Source organism: Jaculus jaculus, chromosome 1 (assembly GCF_020740685.1).
Source record: "Jaculus jaculus isolate mJacJac1 chromosome 1, mJacJac1.mat.Y.cur, whole genome shotgun sequence".
NCBI classification, from domain to species: Eukaryota; Metazoa; Chordata; class Mammalia; order Rodentia; family Dipodidae; genus Jaculus; species Jaculus jaculus.
The window spans coordinates 2,894,639-2,907,845 of NC_059102.1; positions in this window are offsets into that span (position 1 = coordinate 2,894,639).

Here is a 13,207-nt window from a genome sequence, read left to right on the forward strand (position 1 = left end):
ATTGTCTACCACCATCTTCACAGAAAAGCGTCTCTGGCTGGCAGTGACAGCAGCACTAACGTTCTTTCTGCTATCTCCTCTTTGATGCTCCCTGAGCCCTGGCGTGTGAAATAGAGGTGACTGCCCCAGTGCTAAGCACTAGGTGTCTTTTACTCTCATCTTGATGAGTCATGGGTCTCCCCGGTATTCACAGACACCTGTTAAAAAAGAAGTGTCTCTAATTACAAGTGAGAATAGCATTAATCAATGAGCATAAACACACACATTTCGAAGACAGTTTTCTGGGCTCAACAGATCAGTTTAACCAAAGAACAGTAGCAGCTTCCAAAATTTATTTTAGCAAATTATCATATCTCTGTGACACATTCTATTAGCCTGACATCCATAGAATTAAGCAAAACAGCACTGATGCTGAGGAAACTGTTGAATGTCAGTTAAGTATCCACATCCTCATGGCTTTATTTTACTCAGGGTTTGAGTGATATAGTCTCCTCCTGAGGCTGAGTCAGAGCATGGTGAAAATCCGTGGCTTTCAGCCTTGTGTTACCTAAGTTGACAGCCGCCTTGCAGTGAACGACTGGCTTTCCCACAAAGAATGGAGGCATGTGATCTTACCCACCCCCACCATCCCACCTGCCCTTTAGGAGTGTGCGGGGGTGGGGGGAGTATCGTGTTTTGGTTATTGCTGACACTGATAAAGTATTCTGCTCTGGGCCATGACTCTCACTGTTTCTAATCAGAGTTGCAGGTAGATGGATTGACACTCACCAGGAGACCCTATCATAGATTTCCCATGCTGGAGAACTCCATTTTTATTCATCTCTCAGTTTCCAAAACTCAACTGTCAGATCAACATTTCAAGAGAATACATAAAGAGATACCACCTGGGTTCCTGCATACTCAGGAGCTTATTGGCTGGAGTTTCCATACTCCCACACCCTGTGTCACACATATTCTCAGGAAATCAATCAGGATCTCTTGCAATTATCTTCTTTGACAACACAAACCTCACTCAGCAAGTCAAAACCGAGTCAACCTGAAGACATGCAAAGAGTCTTCAGACCACCAGCCTCCAACCCCATCCTGTTGTCCCAGAAGATTTGTTTGGGCAGGATTTGGTGAGTTCCTAGCTTCTTTTAGGAGGACACCATTTCTTAGATCACCACCACCCTACTAATGGAGAGAAGGATGAGTATTCTGGAAGCTCTGCAGAGTCTGTATCTCCAGTGACCAGATGAAGCCAAGACCCTAAAGCTCTCCCCACAGCCCCAGGCTCCCTCTGGGATAGATTACCTCCCTCCCACATCACCAGGCTCACACTGGGACAGGTTCCCCTGTTTCTAAAATGTCCATTTTCTGCTGTGTACCTATGGTGCAACTCTGATGGAAATGAAAGCTCCCACAATTGGGGTTTCTGCAGGCATCTTTTCCTGTTAGTAAACCCAGCCTTCTGGTGGGGCTTTGTCCGTAAGCTGCACCTCTGCTCAGTGGGCCGGTGAGCTGACAAAGCAGCCATCAAGCAGCCATCTTGTCAGTGATGAAACACACACGCCCAGCTGCCTGGATGTGTTCCGCAAGCTTCTTCATGCATCAACCACCCTGCCACACCCCTGGCCAAGCCCTGTCCTGCTTTGTTCCGTGTCACAAAGTGTCAGTATTTTCCTGTTCTGCAGTTCCATAGTCTGTCCCACAGCCGCACTGTTCAGTTGCAACTGGACAATCATGGCTGAATCAGGTGGGCATCACACAATCTGCTGTGCCAACATGCTGGCACATACTTCTATTTCATCTCTTGATATCTCTCCATAATGCCTCCACCTTTCTGGGCTTGAAGTAGGTGTACTGTCCAGACCAGAAATGGGTCCTTTTCACATCCTGAAGAGGTCCTTACTTCATTCTCAGGACCCAAAGTCACAATAGACTCTAAACCTATCTCTCCATACAGCCTCAACAATTTTGTTTTCAGGGAAATGAGAATAAATTTGCCAAGGACAAGGCTTCAATATACAAATATATGGATAAAATTAATGGCTAATTTTTAGTACAGGGTATTATTGTTTTTGTTGGCAAGTCTTAGAAGAAATCTAGCAGAAAGGAGGAAACAAGGGGGTTAGAATGTTCCTAAACCTGCTCATCAAGACAGAGAGGCTTCCGAGGCTGCAGAGAACTCTACACTAAATCCGATCTCTACATACCTCAAGGTGGGCGAGAATAGCCTATGGCACTGTGCCATTCCCCTCCCCCTCCACTCCAGAGACTGCCTAATGCCACTTGGTCCTCATGGTGAATACCAATAGTCCCACTGAGGAAGAACCTCAATAGAATTTGGACAGAAGGGGGGGGGATATAAGAGTATAGCCTTTTTATAAAGTTTATTGTTAAAAAAAATCTCCCTCCATTGGAAGTTAAAAATTCTGAGCAGATCCCATCACATCGCCTCACAGCTCTGGGGATGGGTCCTAAATCGAGAGGGGCTCAGAAACATGCTGTTGCCAGGGAACAAGAGGTGAAAATCAAGGGCAAGATACCCGCTGAAGCAGGGAAGCAGTATCAGTCCTCATGTCTGGAGCTAGAACCATCCAGGGGCACACATCTGGGTATGCGTGACAGGTCATTTCCAGGGTGGGTTAACTGAATGGGGAAGACCTGCCCTGAACGCGAGGACACCATCTTATGGGCTGAGGTTCTAGACTGAATAAAAAGGACAAAAGAAAAATCAGGCTGCACAGCAGCCCTCATCTCTCCCTGCTTCCCGACCGTGGACACATGTGGCCAGCTGCCTCCTGCTGTCATGCCCAGCCCTCCGTGAAATGCGGTACACCCACATTGTGAGCTTCATTAAGCTGTTTCTTCTCAGATACTTTTTACAGCAACAAGAAAGTAACTAATACAGAGAGGAAAAGGTGCGGGGGGAAAAAAAAATGAAAAAATACAGAATCCTGAAAAATAAACTTAGATCCCAAGAGGACACTCTGGCCTGTCATGCTCCACCCCTGGAACCCCAGCCCAGTAGCTACACTTGCTATGGTGACAGAACTCACTCTCAATCCATAAAACTTGTAAATATCCTCAAAGCAGTCACAACATAAATGCATGGGAGCAGTCACTGTCCACACCAAGCAGATGTGAGAGTGCGCAGAAAATCTCAAGCATGCTTTTGCTGATGAATGCACCCACTAAGAGAACAGAACAAACTAACACAGCACTCCAATGTGAAGCCATTTCCTCACACAAACATGTAAGGATGTCAGAAATTGCCAAATTAAGAAAGAACATGAGCAAAATGGGAAAGAAATTAAATGAGAATCTTTCTGAACTCAGAAAAACAAGAAGCTAAAAAGATCATCGTATTAGAAATAAAGACAAACTTGCCAATTACCAGAGAGAGGATCTATTTGAAAAGAAATTTAGTAAATATCACAGAAGAAAGATAGGAAATAACTATAGGAGTGAAAATGAGAGAACAGACAGTACAAAACAAGTGAGGGGAAAGTGGTTGAAATGCAAAGCAGACACCAAAGCCAAGCCCGGGGAGTGTGACTAGAGCCCTAAAGAAAAAGAAAGCAACAAGACACAACTAACCTCTCAGCTCACAGTGATGGGCACTTACCAGAAATAAAAGATATTGGTCATTGACAAGGCCCTAAACATAATAATTTTAGCTTAGAAAACAAAAAAAAGTGAAATGCAAGAGGCTGTAAAGATCGGTCAGTGGTTAAGGGGCTTGCCTGCAAAGCCTGTGGACTCACGTTCGACTTTCCAGACGCCTCACACAAAGGAAAGCCAAAGCATTAGGTCGCACAGGCTCACTGTGTGGCACAAGAGTCTGGAATTTGATTGTGGTGGCTTAGGCCATTGTGCACCAATTCTCTCTCCCTTCCCCTCTCTCTTTCTAAAATAAAAATAAAGAAATTTTTTTAAAAAATGAAATGTAAAAATATTCATGGCCTCAAGTCAACTATAAAACTTACCTGCAAGGAAGCTGGGTATGGTGGTGTAAGCCTTTATTCCTAGCACTCAGGAGGCTAAGATAGGAAGATTTCCATGAGTTTGAGGCCAGCCTGGGCTAAAGAGTGAGTTATATGTCAGCCTGGGCTAGAGTGAGACCCTGCTTCAAAAAACAAACAAAAATAATCTGCAAGGAAAATAAACCTGGGCTACCTTCAGCTATCTCAAGGCAACAGTGGGAGAAGCTTTTCTCTAACACTGAGGAACATGTTAGCTCAATGTGATGGGACATCTTCATCATCAACTTACTAGATTTACAGTCACCTAGGAGACACACCTCTGGGCCTGTCTGCAAGGGTGCTTCCAGAGGGGTGTATCTGAGGAGGGGGTATGTACCATAAGGGTGGGTGGCACCATCTCATAGGATGGGGAAAAGGAAAGAGTCAGCCTAGGGAATTCTCTCTGCCTCCTGACTGTGTGAGCAGCTGCTTCATTCTCCTGCAACCACACCTTCCCTGCCGTGATTGACCGTCACCTCACACAGGGAACCAAAATAAACAAATCCTTCTGAAGTAGCTTTTGTCAGGTATGTTGTCACAGCAACAAGAGTGTCCCATACATTGGGATACTATAGCTGGGTAATGATGTTATTGAGGAAACTCTATACAATCAATTTGAAACCTAGAATAAACCTAGAATAAAATGGGATTTTCCCCCAAAACTGCCTTATTAGAAATAGAAAATTTAAATAAAATAATAGCTATGGAGCCAGGCCTGGTGGTGCATGCCTTTAATCTCAGCACTTGTTAGGCATAGGTAGGAGGACCACCCTGAGTTTGAGGCCACCCTGAGAATACATAGTGAATTCCAGGTCAGCCTGGGCTAGAGTAAGACCCTACCTTGAAAAACAAGTAATAGTAATAATAATAATGGCTATGGAAGTCACAAAGTTACAAAGATGAAACACAATTGATAACTTCCCAGGGTTCCTCTACAGGTTTATAGGCTCAGTGATCTCAAGTCTACAGAAGGTCTTCCTTACATAAAAAGCAAAAACAAAACAGAAACAAACCAGCTATATTTTGGGAAGTGTTTACACATAAACCTGATAGAGACAACAGGAAGTATTCACTTACCATTATAGGAATGCTGAAAGGAAATTTCTCTTACCAGATTTTCAACACTGCATATATTTGTTCATACCTTTAGTGTCCAAGAGGAAACAGGTGAGCAAGATGTCTTCAGGTAGGCACAACACTTGAGGGAGTTCTCCCATATCTAACTAAAGACATCATTAGCCTTCTACACAGCAACCCAGCATTTATGAATTTACCCTGTATAATAGAGAAGCAGTGAGCAATTGAGTTGCTCTCAGAATCATTGCTTGTAATAACAAAAAATCATTAACATCTTTCACAAAGTGAAACCCTTTCTGGAAACTATAGATTTTGGAAGAGGGACCATGGTCAACCCCAAGTTAGTGCCTTCTGCCACTACTCTTGACCCACACAGGTACCTGCAAGCTTCAACTATCTGTTCTCTGGACCTGATGAAAAGGTTTGCCTATTCTGTCATGCATGGCAATTGCCAGAACACCAATGGGGTCTAAGGAGGATTGCTATTAAGATATTAACTGGATATATTTAGAGGAAAATGCAAAGGGAAGTGTATCAGGAAAGAACAAGAAATAAGTACATTTGTAGTTTCTTTCTATACAAAGAAATGCAGTGATCAGACAAGAAACTAATGCATGGTCAGCTTCAGGCAAGCTGGCAATGGGTGACTCTTGTCTGACATATTTCTTGTATACTTTTGAATTTTGGAACCTTTTTACAATGATACCTAGTCAACATGCCTAAAACAGAATATAGGACCTATGAAACACAACTTCATTTCTACTGAATGCCATAATATCACAGGAAGTGGGAAGGCTCTAGACCAGACTGAGAAGCTGGTAAACAACAGGTCCCCTGTGTGGTCTGATGATAAAGACAGAGGAAAGCTTGAGAAGCTAGGAAACAATGTAACCTGTGTGGTCTGATTATAAAGACAGGTAAGGCCATAAGCAAACAGCAAACTCTCTTCTTGTTTGTTTCCAGGCTGCTGTGGGTTCACGTTTCTTCATACTTCCCTTGAATTCTTGGACAGTGAGTTAGTAGGGGCAGTGAGGGTCATATGAGTTCCACAGGGGAGAAGATGGACTATGGAAAGGACAGGAGAATGCTTTTGCCCTGGAACTAGATCTATAGCTGTGAACTCTGGAAGATCCTGGTCTCAATATGATCATGAAGAAATATTGGAAGAGTGTTTTATGAAATAACTCTCCTATAGTGTTCAAAGACATCAAAACTACAAAAGACTTTTAAAAAGAGAGATGTGGACTTGATTTTTGTACATGGTGAGATTTGTGTGTCTAGTTTCATTTTTCTCCATATGGTTATCCAATTTGTCCAGTCTATGTTACTGGTGCTTTGTGAAAGGTCAGAAAGCTGTAGTTACTTGATCTAATGTCTGATCTTCAATTCTGTTCCATTGGTCTATATTTCTGTTTTCATGCTGGTACCGTGCTGTTTTTGTTATTATGGCTTTGTATTATAGCTTTAGATTAACTATGGTGATACTACCAGAGGTGTTTCTTTTGCTGATGATATGCTTGGAGATCTGAGGCCTGGTGTCATTCCATATGAATTTTTAGATCATTTTTTTCTATCTCTGTGAAGAATGATGCTGGAATTTGTATTGGTATTCCATTAAATCTGTATAATGCTTTTAATAGAAACAATATTAATTCTACCTATCCAGGAGCACACAAGGTCTTTCCATACTCTCAAGTCCTCCTCATTTTCTTTCTTGAGTGTTTTTATGTTTCCATTACAAAGGTCTATCATGTCCTTTGTTACTGTTATTCTAAAGTATTTAATTTTTTGTTGCTATTGAAAATGACATAGCCTCACTTATTTCTTTGTCTGCATATTTGTCCTTTGCATATAGAAAGGCTACTCTTTTGTGTATCGGTTTTGTGACCTGCCAGTTTACTGAAGGAAGTAATCATCTTTAGGAGTTTTGAGATGGAGTTTTTTTGGGGGGTCACTTATGTATAGCATCATAAGCAAATAGGGCTAATTTGACCTCTTCCTTTCCAATTTGTATCCCTTTTATTTCTTTCTTCTGTCTTATTTCTTGGGTTAGGACTTCTAGTCCTTTATTGCAGAGCAGTGATACGAATGGGCAGCTCTGTCTTGTTCCTGATCTCAATGAGAACTCCTTGAGTCTTTCCCCATTAAGTATTATTTTGGATTTAGTTGCTTTATATATAGCCTTGATTATGTTAACCATTCATGCCCATTCTCTCCAGCATTTCAATCATGAAGTGATGTTGTATTTTGTCAAAGATCTTCTCTCCATCTATTAAAATGATCATGTGGTTCTTGTGATTAGGTTTATTTATATGGTATATTAAGTTGACCTATTACAGTATTTTGAACCATTCCTGTGTCCCTGGGATGAAGTCTACTTGATCAAGGTGAATAATGCTTTTGATAGGTTATTGAATTGGGTTTGCAAGGAATTTGTTCAGGATCTTTGCATCTAAGTTCTTCAGGGATATAGGCATATAGTTTTTTATGATCCAATTTTTGTGGAGTAGAGATTTTGGCAGTATGCCCTGATGATTCTTCCAATTTTATTAATGTCTGTTGTGACCTCTCCTCTTTATTTCTAATTTTGTTTATTTGAAGCATCTCTTTTTTTTTTATTTTGCTTGATCAGATTGGCCAGGGATTTATCAATCTTCTTTATTTTTTCAAAGAACCAACTCTTCATTGCATTGATTTTGTTGTTTTCTTAGTTTCCAATTCATTAATTTCTTCTCTGATCTTGATTATTTTTTTCCATTTGGAGCTCTTTGAGTTGCGTTCTTCTTGTTTTCCCTATGCCTTTAGGTGGATGGTTGGGTTATTAATTTGGGATCTCTCTGTCTTTGTTATGAAGGCATTTACTGCTATGAATTTTTCACCTAAGGACTGCCTTCATTGTGTCCCACAAGTTTTGATAAGTTGTGTTCTTATTGTCATTCCATTCTAGGAATTTTTCAATTTCCTTTTTGATTTCTTCCACTACCCATTTATTGTTTAATAGTGTGTTGTTCAGTCTCCAGGAGCTGGTGGAATTACTGTAGCATTCTTGTTGTTAATTTCTAGTTGTAAGCATTGTATTCTGATATCATGCAGGGAATTATGTCACTTTTCCTGAATTTGTGGAAGCAGGCTTTATGGTCTAATATATGCTCCATTTCGAGAAGGTTCCATGGTCTGCTGAGAAGAATGAGTATTCTGTGGATTTTTGGTAGAATGTTCTGTAGATGTCGGCTAGGTCTAATTGATCTGTGGCGTGGTTGATCTCTCTTTCTGCTTGGATGATCTTTCTATTGATGATAGTGGAGTACTGAAGTCCCCAACTATGATGGTGTTTGTGTTTATTTCTGTTTTGTTATCAAGTAGGTTTGGTTTTTATAAAATGTGGCGTGCCTGTGTTTGGTGCATACAGACTTATGATTGTGATTTCTTCTTGGTGGATCATTCCCTCATTTAAAAACCTCAATATAAGACCCGAAACTCTTCTCCTAGTAGAAGAAAAACAGGAGGAAATATCCATGATATAGGAGTGGAAAACATTTCTTTAACAAAACCATAGTATCCCAGGAACTTAAATAATCAGTCAGGCAATGGGATCTCATGAAGGTAAAAAGCTTTTGCACAGACAAACATACCATAAGCAGGGCCAATAGATTACCTATAGAATGGGAGAAAAGTTTTACTGACTATACCACTGAAAGAGGCCTAACATCTAAAATCTACAAAGAACTCAAAAAACTAAACATTTAAAAATCAAGCATTCCATTCCAAAAATGGGGCAGAGAACTAAACACGGAATTCTCAGGGGAAGAAATGCAAATGGGTAACATATACCTAAGAAAATGTTCAAAATCCCTAACCTTCAGGGAAATGCAAATTAAAATAACTATGAGATTCTTCCTTACTCTGGTAAGGATAGCAAACATTAAAAACTCAAATGACTACAAATGTTGGTGAAGATGTGGAGAAATAGGAACCCTCATTCACTGCTGGTAGGATTGTAAGCTTATAAAAACACTGTGGAAATCAATATGAAGATTCCTGAAAAGTATGAATATAGAGCTGCCAACAGACCCAGTTATTCCCTTACTGGGAATTTACCCCAAATGCTCAATATTTCACTACAGAGATATTTGCTCAACCATATTTGTAGTTGCTCAATTCATAATAGCTTAAGAATTGTAATCAACCCAGGTTCCCATCATTGGATGAATGGCTAATTAAGTTGTGGTACATTTACACAGTGGAATTCTATTCAGCAGTAATAAACGACACAGTGAAATTTGTAGAAAAATGGACAGACTTGGAAGAGATCATACCCAAGGAACTCACAACAATCACAGAAAGACAACTACTGCATGGCCACACTTATCTGCAGTTCCTAACTTAGATCAACTCAAGTTGTTAACTTAATAGGCAACCTAAGACCTGGACAATAGGGATAGAAGGGCATGGGGGGGGATAGGGGAAGGGTAGGCAGGAAAAACACAAAACTGAACCCAAAGTGAACTAGTACCACAGAGACCTCTATCATTGAGAATAGACTCAAAGGATGAACTCTCAACAAGAGCATGAGGGGAGCACCTGAAAAGAAGGGCCCTGGTGAGGGCTGGATGAAGCCTACCTTAAATTTTTATTTTTTTATTTTATATTATTTATTTTTACCTATTTATTTTTTATTTATTATTTTTATTTTTGTCTCTGGACTGTAACTCCCAGTACCAGAATGAAGTTACCACTCACAGTGAATTGTTGATCAGAGAGACCTACAAGGTCTCTAAATCAAAACTGGCTTCAGTAAAAGCACTTGATTATCCATCTGAGGTAAATAGTAAGACCTTACTGCTGAGGATCCCATATGCTGCTGTCACAGAACACAGAGGTCTGGCCATAATCCAGAAGAGAGCCAGACCCTGGACAATTAGCCTGTCTAGTGCTGGAAAGCACTACATGAGCTACTGGTGGAAGGTGGCCAACATCTTTGTAAGCACAGAGGTCTAAGGTACTGAAAAGCAAATACCCCGATGAAATGTACACACAAGTGCAATTGTGGCACACAGCCTTGGTGGGTAACCAATAGCTTTCTGATTGGCTACGAGATCCACTTAGTGGAAAGGAAACCATATTTGGGATCCTAGGTAAGAATCCTATGAAAGTAAAGATTATGCTCTCCTATGTCAAGCTCCCACTAACCTTAGGCTTAAAAAGGAACTGCATCTATCAAATTATCCCTAAATTAATAATGCTTATCCCACTTAACCTGTGCTGACTTCACTCTCCATTGGAGGATCTGCGTTTCTTTTTCAGATGGTAGTGAGGCCTGAGATAAACTACCCCTTGTACTTCAGCCAAGCCCCAGCTGAAACCACAGAGGAACTGGGGAGATAAGCAAGAGTGCAGCCTCCATGGTGAGCCTGACAGTTGGCACTAGGGTGAAGGAGACAGATGCTGAGGACACTCAACCCCTACCAAAGCAGAGATCCAGAGGCTCCTAAGAGTCTATCACTGAAATAGCTTAAAACACACTCACCATGGCTTAGGAAATTTTGCAGGAAAGATGGAGTGGAAAGATTGTTAGAACCACAAGTTTGGGCATCATGCCCAGAGGCACTGTTCCTCCCCAATGACTGACTATTGCTCCCATAATGCATATCCCACAACCCCAATGGGGAAAACCCTTAACCCCATTGATGAGGCCCCACTAGAAAGGGGGAAGGGGCGAGGGAAAGGGCGACACTGATACATGATGTATCCATACTTAGTATATTAATACTTAAAAAAAGTGAAAACCACAGGTAATGCCAGGGGCCCCTCAGATGAACCCTGAGCTCTGCAAAGCAGTATAAGTAAAAAAGAAGTCACTAGAGACATTGAGGTGTTTTAGTAAGAATTTGAGGTTAGGTAATTGTGATGGTTTGATTCAGGTGTCCCCCATTAACTCAGGTGTTCCTAATACTAGGTTCCCAGCTGATGGAGATTTGAGAACTAACTCCTCCTGGAGGCATGTATTGTTGGGAGCAGGCTTACAGTATGGGTGTCATAGCCAGTTTCCCCACGCCAATGTTTGGCACAATCTCCTGTTGCTATGGTGCACCTTATGTTGGCGAGGGGGTGGCCACACTCTGCAGTTTTCATTCTTTCCTAATGCTCCACAGGTAATACTTCCCAATGAATTATCACACGATACTCTAATCTCTTATTCTGCTGGGTCTAATCTCTCATTAAGCTCATTTGTTAAATTATTAATTTAATTTATGGCAATTTTAGATCTAGAATGTCTACTTATGGTCTTTTAGGGATTCCAAGTATCTGATTGAAGTTGTGTTCTTTTTTTTATCCTGTATCATGGCTGTCTCGAACTTCATCTTTCTGGCTAATGAGCACTTGTTCTCAGCAGGCTTTGCAGACAAAGAACTGCTTCCAAGTCTCCATGTCACATCCTTCCTTAGAAGGAGGCTTGGTCTGACAGCCATGCCAGGAACCATCAAGTCACGTGGTATATCAACCACTGACCTGTGAGACTTTGGCAAAAGATAAGAGAAGGCAGGGGCATGCGGTTGAGGTAAGATGTCCAAATCTTGGCTTTTTCTCTCACTGGCCCAGGCCTTGCTCCAACTGCACGTGCTCACCCACAGCCCTAAGTCCTACCTGGTGAAGCTACCATGAGAATGCAAGCGAGGGGGCACTCAGTTCAACTGACAGAATAGCATCTGGCATGCAAGGCACTAGGCATTTATTGACTGGGTTTGACAACAAGTCCAATGCTGCCTGTGGCCCATGGGCAGTGGTCAGGACTGGCATTCCAGATGCCTGGGGAGGGCATGGCATACCTCCCTGGATGAAATCTGAAAGCACAGCTTCTTTCTTCTCCAACAGGATGGGCTCAAGGGGTGTCCATGAACTCTGCCCTGGTTCAAGATGCTGCTGTAGATTCAGCCAGGAATGTGGGGCCTTCAGTGGGAATAGGACACTGATTGTTCTGAGAGTGAAGGCAGGTGATATGCCCTGTCTCTCCAGAAGAAGTGCTCAGGGACCTTACCTGTAACCACACAAAGCCCACCTGTAAAGGGGAAGGGTTTCCCCTCATTGTGCAGAGAAGAACCATGGGCCATAGAGCTTGGATGCCCACAACCACTGCTGCACTCTGACACCTGGGCTGGTGGTTTGTCATCCTCATCCCTAGAATAGGGAATTGGTCTCCAGGTCTCAAAAGGCCCCTGTGCCGTGACATCCTTAATGCTGAAATTTACCTGGTAGGTGCATTTTTCCAACTCTGAGCGTATGCCACATCGACTATGAAAAATATTCCTTGTTTACAGAGATGCAACTTGCTCACCTGCTCTTCAGTGATGTGTTTTTTTTTTAATGTGCACATGTGGGGTGTGTGTGTGTGTACGTGCACACACACTCTCAGATGCATATGCCCTTGGCGGGCACGCAGAGGCCAAAGGAGAATGGCTGCTCTCCTCCTCTGACATACTTCCACCCTGTTTTTTGAGCCTGGAGCTGCTATTTTTCCCTAGACTAGCTGACCAGGGAGCCTCAGTGATCTTCCTGTTTATGTGCCTCAGTAGTGGGGTCGCCAGCATGCGTGGCCATGCCCAGCCACCTGTGTGGGGCTAGGACTCCAACTCAGACCCCACGCTTTCTCAGCAAGTGCTGCTACCTGCTGAGCCACCTCCTCCACCCTGACGTGCTTTTCAACTCATTTTAAATTCTCCTAAACAGAATTTTAAGAATGCTCCCATTATGAACACAAATGCTAATTCAATTAGAAAGTGAACATTTAGCCATTAGAACCTCCCCTCCTCCAGCTGACTTAACTTGCACATTTTTCACTCTGTGGAAAGTGAACACTAAACATGACAAGTGTGTCGCTCAGGTAAGAAGCGAGCAGGAACGTGCTTGGCATGCTACGTGCACACAGACTGTCCTCACCCTTGCAGGAGCAATGGAAGGCCTCTTCTCCGGGTGCCTTGCACTGAGAATGAATACAGCATGTGCTTTCTGAGAAGAGTATTTTTTTTGTCAAAATTAAAAATACAGAAATATTTTAAAGCACCTCTAGATGTAGGTCAAGTAGATCCCTAAATCTACCTGGGCACTGCGGGCCTGAGGTTCTAGGT